Here is a 12,575-nt window from a genome sequence, read left to right as displayed (position 1 = left end):
CAGTATGTGCAGGAGAAGAGTGCAAAGGGTATTATAAGGGCAGTATGTGTAGGAGAAGAGTTAAGAGAGTATGACATGGGCAATATGTTTAGGGGGGATTTACAAATATATAAGACAGCTGGCAGTTTAAACAGGAAAGGAGAACTAAGGGTATAAAATGAACAATATATAAATAACAGAGGAGCAGTAGTATGACAGGAACAAGTTTGTGTTGGAGAAGAGTTTTGTGAGCTATGACAGTGTGAAGTTTGTGCAGTAGAAAAAAAGCTAAGAGTATGACTGGACAGGAGAGTAATATAGATTGTATGAAAGCAGGTGGATGTGTGCAGGGAGTCAGAAAGGTGTGGGTACCTGGGCAGGTAGGTCATTGGGGTGGTGGGGTTTGGAGGAGGGAAGTGAAGGTAAGTAGTTGCAGGAAGGTATCTGGAGGCGGCAAAGGTGTAATGAGAGCTGTCAGAGATCCCAAAGAGGAGCTGCCCAGGTTTTTAGGTTGCCTGGATGATTTGAAAGAAGTGGGGTGGCAGTGAGAACACCATGAAAATATTGGGATGCCAAGCGGAGAGCTGGTGACTTTGAGGGATCTGATATGGCTCATAGGGATGGTGTCCTTAGGAACACGTGCTGTACCGGGGAGAGATGTGGAGCTGCAGGCACAGGAAATGACAGCAAGGAGGGCAGAACTGGGTAATACAGGGGCAGAGGTGGGGAAAAAAAGGCAGAATAAAAATGATCTGACATTGTGAAATAAAACTGACTTTATCCTCAATAGGAAGGGAAAATTGTGCTCTAGTAACAAAATACTCACCAAGGTGTTATAGGAATTGGACCCTGTGCAAAAATTAGTGGGGCCCCGTAAGCTGAAAAAAATTAGTACACTGTTTGTTTAAAATAAAAAAGTTAAAAAAAGAATGTTATAAAAAAAAAATTTTATATAGGAAAGGAGGGTATAAAAATGGACAATATATGAATACCGGGAGAAAAAGTGGGGCCCCATATGCTGAGGAAGAAGGGTCTCAGCAGAACATGGAGCGCACATTTAAAGTCATGGAGGTAAAACATGGGGTATATAATGGGGGCAGTTATTAGAGCTGACCCTTACCAGCCTCTACATGCCAACTGCATACCAACCCCCCAAACCAGCAAGGTAACTCCACATGTAATCAGCAGGATAACACAGACACACTGACCAGAGACAGAACACAGAACTCTTCTTTTCTGTACACAGAATACAGAGAGGTAACACCTTCACCTACCTGAAAGATGAACGTCAGGAAAACAGCAACTGCTGAGACAAGAAAAATCTATGTTAGGTATGTAATGTTCAACACAGCATGCAGAGTTCAGGGTCAGGGCTATGTGATGTACAACACAGCATGCAGAGTTCAGGGTCAGGGCTATGTGATGTACAACACAGTGTGCACAGTGTAACAGTCAGGTATATATCATGTACGATACAGCATACACAGTGCAATTTTCAGGAATTTGGAACATACGACAATGCATGGAGGGTGCACCAGTCCACGTTATGTTCTACAAGACTAGAAAAAGGGAGAAAAAACAGGATTTGGTATAATCAGCATAAATCCATTTCCTTAAAATGATTAAGTGGGTAGCTTGTGGGTGTGCTGAGTGTCATAGACCAGCAAAGCATGGGAACAAATGTCCTCACTAGTCCGATGTCTGCGGGGGTTAATAAAGGGGCGGCCAGCCTATGTATCGCACATAATGCCACAGGTCTGGTGTTCTATCAGATTGAGTTGTCTTGTGAAATCATGCTACTCTGTAGGGGGCATTAGTTTAAAAAATTTCAGCCTTCTGGCAAATAAAAAATTTTAAGACAGGGTCACAAGCTTAAAACTTGTAAAAATACCTCAACAATAACACACCGGGGGTGTGTTTCTAAAGCAAGTCCCACTAGAAGATCTAAACTGAACATGCAAAATGGGGACCCCTGGGGCCACTTACATAGCTAGAAGCATTGTGCTTGGACCCTAAGCTTATAACGGCCAGCTCACAGAACTAAGCCAGCCATACTACGCTACCCTGTCTACTTCCTTTCCTTGAACCCCAATTTCTCTGGAATGGGGAGATGTAGGAAAGTGAAAATATAGGTGTAAGTGGAGAACACTTGTGTCTGACACCCCTTAATATATATAGCTTAGGGCCAAACATAGCAAAAAAAACCCCCAAAACTCTAAACATGTTTTATTTGAAGTTTATCATATTACCACAGGGGGGAACTAACAACAAATGATTACAAATAGAGATCCCTAACTGCAGTATGCCACATTCCCATAGAAAAGTGTGCGGACACTCTGTCTGCTTACTCAATATCACCCTCAGGCACCCATAGACACCAATCAGAATCCAATTAACTGAAATTAGATCAGATGTTTTCTGACCATGTGATATGATTTACTATGCATCAATTGCAATCAGTTAGAATGAATGTTTAATTCAATTGCAGTTGTATAACAGTTGTGCTCAGAATAATAGCAGTGTGTTAAAAGTAATTAAAGTTCAAATTTATTATAACAGCTTTTATTTACATGAACACAAATACATTGGGAACACTGCACATTCTATTACAAATCACATCATGAAAAAAAATAAAATTTGTGTTATTCATTTACAGAAAGTGAAGAAAAGAGAATAAAAGGCTGGTCAAAATAAATGATCTCAAATGCTTTAAAATGGCGACTGAAATCTGAAAGATGTGGAAGAAAAAGGAAAACTACCATTCAAATGTAGAGGAGAATAGCCAAAATGGCAAAGAATCAGCCAGTGATCAACTCCAGGAAGATCAAAGGTCTAGAGTAACCTGTATGTACGGTTACAATTAGAAGATGCCTATGTGAAGCCAAACTATCAGCAAGAAGCCCCAAGTCCCAATGTTAAAAAATAAAAATAAATGTGCGGAAGAGGTTATACTTTGCCAAAGGACACACTGACCGGTCTAAAGAGAAATGCCCAACATTTTGTGTACTGAGGAAAGCAAGATTGTTCTTTTTGGGTCTAGGGACTGCAGACCAAACACTGAATCAAACCACAGTACAATGTGAAGACCGTGAAGCATGGTGGTGCAAGCATTATGATATGGGGATTTTTCTCATACTATGGTTTTACCATGAAGCTCCTTCACCCTTACCTCATCTCACTGCACAACCTTTTATAAAGCTGACAGGAATAGGTTCCTTTTAATGTGTAAATGACCTAGAACAAGAAGGTTTATATCATGTGCCCCTCTACTTCACCTGCTGCATGCTTGCACTGGTCAGTGACTTTCTCGATAGTGAGAAGAATAAAGATAGGACAGCCCTACAACACACACACCCAAATAGATAAATAATGGCAGTTCTCATTTTTATTCAAATTCCCACATTACCATGTAGAGTGAATGCGTCACCAAGAGACAATACTTGGTCACGCAGCAGTTCACTTAGGTTAAGAATTAAATATCTACAGTACAATACTAAACTGACTCTGAGTCTGATACTTATCACTAGTGTACAAGCATCATGCCGTGTCCTTAATGCATTCTCCCCCTCCCGTATCTGTGGATATTTGTCTAATATATAACATCTAATAATAATAATACAGATTTTCTATACCTTGCAAGGGGCTACGCATGCCTTCCCCCCACAGCTCAGCACCTAGGACTAGTTACTGACCACAAAGCAATAATCAATGAATGGCAGAGAGGAATATCACATTTCCTGTGGTCAGGAAAAGGATAGTCAGATTGTTACAGATTACCACCAAGCCTTATAAAACCTTTACCCAACCAAGCACTGATCTATGTAGCTGCATCCAGAGTTGAAATATTCAACTTGAAATGCAGAACAAGAGCACTTAAGATTTTTAAGCTGGAATTCTGTGCTCTTCCCTGTACCTGTACACCTGATCTGTGTTTTTATAACAGATAAGAAGGTTGTCAGGCTGCCTAAATCACTACTTGGAGAGGGGAAATGCTGGGTGAGCTGAGCTGCTGAAATAAAAAAATTTTCTGCTGTAAACTTTCACAATTCATTTAACTATGTCCTACAGTCATAGTGGAGCAGAAAAGAGCCTTCCACAGGGTGCAGAATAGTCTAAAATGTCATGCAGCAACATTAACAATACTCTTCACTGGAAACAACTGAACTCAAAATTTTTGAGGGGTGTTAACATGACACACTGACATGTTACATTACATATATATACACATCTCCGACATATATTACAGGATGTCGGAGAAAACTAGGGTACCCGGAAAAAACCCATGCAAACACAGGGAGAACATAAAAAACATAAATTCTCAAAATTCAGCAGAAAAGGGACAGGTTGCTAATTCCATATGCATATAGGGTAGACTGATTCTAATTTGCCAAGTAGCAGTAACATGTTACCTCGTTTTAAAACGGAATAGTTTTACCCAGATTATTACAATGATATAACTGGTCTGCTGAGATGCTTTTTTAAAGTCTTCCCTTTCAAAATCATACTGTGAGCTTTAAGAAAAGACCTACCCCGGGCAAAAAATTGCCAAGATACGTCTAGAGATCAGGGGACGATTCACATACAACAAAACCCTCTGGCACCTGCCATACTTTTTAAAAATAAGTCAGGGAATCCACCTTCCATGTTGGGAAGATCCAAAGTTATTTGCCGCTGGAACTTTTGTACTCTGTAATTACAGGCCGGGCTATGGTAACAAGGGCTCAGTGGAGCGAGAGGATGGATAGGAACCGACATAGAAGAGGGGAACTGGATGGCTGCAGGGGGGAGGAACATCAGTGGCTGGGACTGAATGCTGGTGGCGAATGCAGACGTTAGCCCCCGCTCATGCTGTAGTGGGTGGTCAATGTAGGCAGCCAAACCAGTCACCCCCCTAGAATAGCGAGCAGACGGCGATGATGGAAGAAGTGGGGCATTAACAAGGTCTGATCAGCTAACTCCTGGAAAAATGCTCCCTTTCTTCAACTCCAGCATGTGCGCTTATTAACCTTTTCATTATGTACACACAACTAAATGCCATCCCAAGACATAGAAATATTTTGCTACTGGCATATTACAACTAATGAAGATGGTTGTACTCAGAACATGCAAAGACTGAAGCACTAATTTCAAACCCCCACCAAGAGAAGAACACGAACAAGACCCAGAATCAAAAGTTCACACTTTATTAAAACATTTATAGAAAGTCAGCACTCCCCCATTCTCCTCCTCATACTGGATTATGAAAAAGCAGTGTTTACTCATTAAATACCTAGTGATTGGGCATCTTGTGGCATAGAATGAGGCAGCTTGTATTAGTATTCCCACCACCAATACGCTTGTATAATGCTATACCTCTCTACTTTCTTTACAAATTGACATTTTTTATTCCAACATGTGAGGGACTGTGACCCTGGATATTTCACTTTAAGATTATTAAGGTGTTAATATTATTACCCTGTGCAACATTGACTTCTAAGGAAAGGAAACCTCACAGCTCAGGTCTGGTTGTGCGATTTAAACACAGTGCACAATGGTGAAAAACAATAACAATAATTGAGTGGTGTTAATCCATGTAGGTACACAAAGGGGTCACAGTACTCACAGTTGTACTTACAGAGTTAATGATAATCATGCATGCTGGACATATCATTTGAGAAGAATATTATAATATTTGAAAAATATGTGCTTTATGAATATTTAAAAATGAGACTGATGCAGCTACAATATTGTGTCCTTCTGAGGTGGGCCTTTGGGTAATACGCGTGAAGGACGCTAGTATGGAAAATGCCAGAAATGAAATTGTTAAATATCTGGACATGTAATGTATAGCGAAATCATTGTTATCCTTTGGCTTTTTATTTGTTTTTAAGAAAGAGTGTAACCTAATAAAGTAGAATAGAAATGCTTTGAAAAGAAATACATTGTAATTGTTTATTGGTAAGCACCTTATAGTATTGGTAATCCCATATGAGATAATATTGGATACACTGGGGATGTGGTGCGAATTTAGAAATTCTCCCAGTCATAACCTTTTTGTTTATTCTACATATTCCTTACTAAATCCTATGACACAAATAGTTTATCCAAACCAACAATGTTATTTTTAATACAATGGAAGACTACTCAGTGACAAGATGACAAAATTTAAAAAAACTGAATGCCATAGTTTGCTTAAGCACTGCATAACATAAATCACTGGAATGTTTTTGATTTTCAGATCTCAGTCCTGTTTGTCTCCTGAAATCGCTTTGCTTCAACCCCATGTTGTCTTCAAGAAATTGCCTGCATAATGTGTACTCATGTGACAGAACAAAAGCACAAGACAGGGAGACAGGAACACAACACTGTCACTTTAAAAAAGAAGGTTTTAGAACAAGGAGACCCAGGTAGAACAATGTTTTTGCTTACATCGCCACCCATACTGTAGGGCAGGGTTTCTCAACTGGGGTTCCTCCAGAAGTTGCTAGGGGTTCCTTGAGCAGTGAGCAGTTTGTGACTTTCAGGTCAGTTTAACTGATACTAATATTCTTTTTGGCCTATATGTAATAGCGACATTCTTCCCACTGACCACCACACCAATGTACTGTGATCTGTGGATATAGTAAGTATAGTAAGAGTTCCTTAAGGCCCTGAAAATTTTTAAAGGGTTTCCTCCATGTTAAAAAGATCCAGAGACCCTGCACTAGGGCATAAGGAATAAGGTGACAAACTAATCATATTCCTCTTTCTCCTCAGCATTTAGCTCTTGCTCCTTTCTCTGACACCCCTAGGATGTGTGGAGAAAAATGAGGAAATTGCTAATCAGATTCTGTCAATCAAATAATTTATTTTTTATTTACTTGCTTTTCAATTCACCTTCGTAATTAACTGGTCACTCTTCCCTAACATTATCTCTCTAGTTACGTTACTCAACTATATTTTGGCTGAACAGTTATACTAACATCACCAATGATTTATTTTCCTTACCTTTTGAATAATGGAATAAATATATACCGGTAAGTACAAAAAGTATTCTCTTTTTCAAATGATTATTTATTTTTTATTATTGCACTAAATATGTTATAAACAATATTGATTACTCAATTCTAGACTTTTATGTCACTGTGTAGTGCAACTCTCACTGAACCCAATCCCTTCTATTTCCCTGACCTTTTGACATCATCTGAGTACCTTTGAAACAACTTTCTCATTAACCACATCACTATTTTGCTCCACTAATATATTTAGTAACAATGTTTAAAATATAGCTGAATTCATTTCCACACCTTGCCTTTTGAAATGTAATACTATCAATGTTATTTCTGTTGTGAGTTATTTATACTATATAGCATGTATGTGAATCTGCTACATACGCTAAATCGTATCTTGGCTATTAACATCAGTTTATGGATTATGCCTTATTCTTACCAAATAGTATACATACCAAAATACTCAACCTTTCAATTTTTATATACTTGCTACTATGCTAACACTTTATGGACTATTCGTGAATATTTCTGTCTGAATCAACATTGTGCAAAACATTTCTTCTGATCATTCACTGTTTTGCATTATACTTTCTCATTGCACTACAATTTAGTAGTAATAGTAATGTTTGTAAATATATTTATATATTCAATATGTTTGTATGCAGCCAGCGATGCAACATCTTGTTTAAAGTCCCCTGAAGAAGCCCTTAGAGGCAAAAAGCGTTGACACACTTTGTTTATTTGTTATTTATTTAGGGAAACTATGTCTAAAAGGAACCCCCGTGCCTCAGGACACAGCAGGGCTGACTTCAATTTTGTTTGTATAACACTTAAAATTTTGTGTTATGTACATTCCTGAACCAAGGAACGAATCTGTAAATTATTTTTATTATATTGCCACAATAAGCAAATACCCTGGCTTTTCTTTCTCCCCTTTTTTATACTACCCCTAGGATGTGAGCAGGTCCTTGGCATTCTCATATAAATATACATATACACATATACAACATATACAATAAAACGACCGCTGATCCTAAACTGTATGTGATGATGTTTAACAGTCTGCAACATGGAGTTCATTTAGGAAAACAGGGTTCCTAGAGCAAAGGTACAGCACAAAGGAAGCTCACCCTGGGGGTTTTAGAAAAAACGGTAAATCAAGATATTTATAATACCATAGACAGGATGAGCATTTTAAGCAGTTTAAGGGGGCTGCATAAGTAAATTCTCCTTCAGTGTAAAGTAGGTCTTTTAAAAGATTAAAAAAAAACAGTTCAAATGGCATTCACTGGTAATGCTTATATTATATTTTAGTGATAGTGTTTACGTAGACTTTAACCTTTCAGCTTATTTTCTATGTTTTCTTTTTTTCCCATTCCGAACATGTATATTTACATAAAGCCCAAACTGAACTCACCAATATTACTCCAAGCTGCTGTTGGTCTACGCTTCACATATTAATCTTTGCTGTCTTGCCTTTCAGAGAGTCACCATATAAGGAGAAAGGAGCACATTTTTCTTCTGCAGAGGTCTCCGCTTTGGTCGAAGCCTAAGAGAAAATGTGAGGCAGAAGTAAGATGGCTTGAAAAAAATTTTCAATTTTCTCTAATTCGCATTCTAATAATTCACACCTAAAGCTCTAATTAAGTGCAAACACCAGTCATGTTATTATTTAGTATATCTTGTTTTTAGGATATTAATTTACATCACAGCACAGATGTCTCTTTAACTTTCTTTACAAGTTTTTTGTTTATATACAGCACAGAAGCCCAGACTAATACAAAAAAAAAAAAAAAAAAGGACAACGTGGGAACAGAATACTCTGGACTTCAAATCAACATGACAATTTTACATCTATTTTCCAAACAAACTGACACTGAGGTCCAATTAAACAGCAAAATACAAACTTAAACACATAAGAGGAATGTCCTACAGGCTTTACTGGAAATCCTGAGTTAGATTTATGACTGAGGCACTTCTGCCAGGAAGCACAAACAGGACATCGTTCTCCTTTGCAGCACGGACAGATAAAAAAAAACACACACAGCCTACTTGTTTGGATGGTAAAGGGCCAGCAGAGTACTGATTGGGGATCAACTTCCTGCTCATATTCTTGTCAGCACATATATGTCACAGCTAAGCCATACTGCTTCATACATGCTTTAACGATTTCCTTGAAAAATAAAATGAACATATATACACACACACTCAAACGCTTGCAATTCAGCTTTAGGAGATACGTAAATAGAAAAAAGTGAAAGCATCTTTTAATAACCCAATTTACTTATGCTCACCCTTGCCATGCTCCCCATCTCAGTTCCTCTGTAAGCTCAGTTTTACATGTTGTCAGAAATTACACAAAATGATGTCAATAACTCCTTAAAGTTAGGGTTTAGTGACAGGCTGCTTGAACTCAAACAAAGCGTACTAGGAGGAAGTCCCAGGGTAAAGATGGTGCAGCAGCAGAAAAGGAGACCTTACTGTTTGGCATAAACTTCTAAAGTGACAAAGAAGACTGAAACCTCCATAATGAGTTCTTTTCTTATACCCCCTTCAAGCTATCATATTATCCATTGCCTTGCTTTTGCATTCCTTGAATAGTTTATTCCAGTAATTCGTAGAATAGTGCCACATTTTGTCAGCCCATAATATGGTAGGCTTGGCTGAATGTTGACTTGAAGGAAAAGAAAACTTTGAATCTTCGTCACCCAATCTCAGCTTGACAAGAGTAGTTTGTCATAAATGAAAGGTTCTCAAAATCTAGGAAAAGACCATGAATACATCCTAGGAAATTATCATTTTCCAGATAGGCGTACTGTCCCTTCAGATGGCTTTACTTATACATGATTAGTAGACTGTAATAAATGTGAGGAAGAAGTCATGCAGTCCTAGTATTACAACGGCAAGCCTTATCTATGGGCACACTACTATATGCATGTTTAGTTTTATTGCCTTCTGGTTCATTAAGGTCTGAAAGGCCCAAAATTAGAGCTGTGCACGAGTGAAAAAAAAAAATTATAGGTACACTCTAAAAATTAAAAACCTAATTTAAACTTACCTAGAAGACAGAGGCTGCCTAAACCAATTTTCATTTGGCCATCTATCTTTCATCACATTGTCTCTACAGCATTGAGTATCCTTATTTTCCGTATGACAAGTGTTAGGTCAGGCCACGCGTATTCCCTGGTTTAAGCACCCCTACCACTTTCCGGCTATCATACTGATCCAAAAAATGTCAACATTTTGATTTACCTGGAGGAAGCATGCAAATAATATTTATTAAATCCACTAACGTTACATGGTACCGGCCAATTTAGCCAGGGTTGTAACATGATTTTAAACTTGGAAAATAATATTTTACGTGTAAACAACTGAAAAGCTCCTACTCCTAAGATACACCTTTTCATTCAAAACTTGCAATCAAAAACTAGGTCCAATGCAACACAGTAAGAAAAATCTTCTTTTATTAGCAGAATGGGATTCAATAGTTGTTTGAAGAAATGGTTTGGAACCTAAATAGCTGTTTTACTTACCATTCATCTGTTTTGATTTTATTTCTGTTTACAGAAAGGAAACCAATTATGTCCAGCCTTCTCAGCTTTGCCATTGAGTAAGGAGGAGGTCATATCTAGAAGAGAAGGAGGGTCCAGACAATTCCCTAAGGAGTCAATACCTTCTGGGAATACAGAAAGAGAACTTCAAGATCTGGTACAGGAGGTTACACAACAAAAACATTTGGGTTGAATTCATTTTAAAGCTGTGACATTTCTCTTGTGTTGAGCTACAAGAGGCCCTCCAAATATTCAGTGTTATTTTTAGACTTCCGCCATTTCAATTTGATAAATGTGTTTAAGCTTTCACTGATTAGAATATGATATGCTACATTCCTCCTTATTCTATTTTACATTTAACAACATGCACTTTAATAGGGTTTTGTTTTAACACATTTCATTGTAAATTAGATTCACATACAACAAACTTCTATATAAACAAAACTATACTATGGAAACAAAATAAAATTACACAAAGAAAATGAGTGCTATGTTATGTAAACTCACATTCCAGTGCATCATTTCACATAGTAAACTAGTTTTTTCCTTCAAACCATTTCACTTTTACATGCACACACGTATTTGTTCACTTCCCTTTAACACTGGAAGACAACCCCTCCGGTCTACATCAGTTACTAAAAACCTAGCGTGCACAAAACGTCTTTACACTTGAATATAACATTCTTCCTGTCTTATGGGTATGTTTAATTCAAGTTTGTCGGACAGGTTCGGACAGCCTGGCACTAGAATCTTCAATGGGCGCGATGGAGAGTGGGATGCCAATGGTGCCAATAACCACCTGCTAGACATCTGTTAGGGGGATTGGGTCCAGTTTATGTATTTGGAGTGTTAGGAACAGGAGCTGAGGAATATTACTGAATTTGTTCTTCAACATCAGAAACTAATGGGCTAATACAGCAACCAGCACATGTGGCATTTTTGGACCTAAACAGTGGGTAACTATATAGAAGATCCGTTATAAAGGTCAGAAAAATAGATTTGGTTATGATCAGACCTCAGAACATTTATCTATTTCTTGTTTACATACAATGATCACCCTTAAGTACTTTTGTAAATCAAATTTTACATTTTTCCAATAAAGCATATGATTGAAATGTGGAATTCCCTTCCAAGTTATGAAGCCATCATGCAGAAAGGTGTAGGATGTTAGAGCTGTTAGGCCAAATCTATAATACCAAGGATTTAAGATCCTATTTCTTTATTTTTACATCTTCTATTATTTAAAATAAATAATAGGCTGATCATAATATATGTGACTCAAATGTGGCAGAAGCTAGGAAGAGGTAGGTGCTCAGATCCCACCGCTAATACACAAGGGATAAATATTAAAAAAGTATTACAGTAGTCAATCAGTTGGTATTTACTTTCAAGTGTTCTTTCAGTTTGTTGTTTACTGGATCCTAAAACTTTTAAATGGTTTGAAGCAACAGGTAGAAAAAAAAATATATATATATATATATATATATATATATATATATATATATATATATATATATACCAACTTTTTTGCAAAAAACACACAGTGACAACTTTTTCATTTGAACTTCATTCAAAAAAAAGGTATATTTAATAATTCCTCTTTTTTGCTTACATGCACATTAAAGGGATAGCTACCACTTTACTCATTACTGAACACAAACATACACAGGCAGAAAAAATAATAACACTTCTCTTTAAAGAAACTAGTTCTTCATAAACACATCAGCAAATTATTTATGTTTGGTATTTTTATTAAGTTATAAAAGCAAAAATCAGATCCTGTGTATGACCTGATTCAATAATACCTCCAGGCATTCAACAGCAGAACAAGGAAAATAAATATCAATATAATAAACACTAAAGATGTAAATTTGGAAGTGATGCATTTTTAAAACAAAAAGATAAAAAACAAAAAGAATGGTAAGGTTCTGTAAGATGTTCCACCATATCATGCTTTACACATGCAAACAACCATAGTTACTTTTCCACATTCTCAGCACTAAAAAGTGTAATAAAAAAAAATGCATATCAGTTTGATTTAAACAAAAGAAGAAAGCCTTATATGCATGAATACCAA

Source organism: Pyxicephalus adspersus, chromosome 6 (assembly GCF_032062135.1).
Source record: "Pyxicephalus adspersus chromosome 6, UCB_Pads_2.0, whole genome shotgun sequence".
Taxonomy (NCBI): Eukaryota; Metazoa; Chordata; class Amphibia; order Anura; family Pyxicephalidae; genus Pyxicephalus; species Pyxicephalus adspersus.
Note: the sequence above shows the minus strand (reverse complement) of the source record.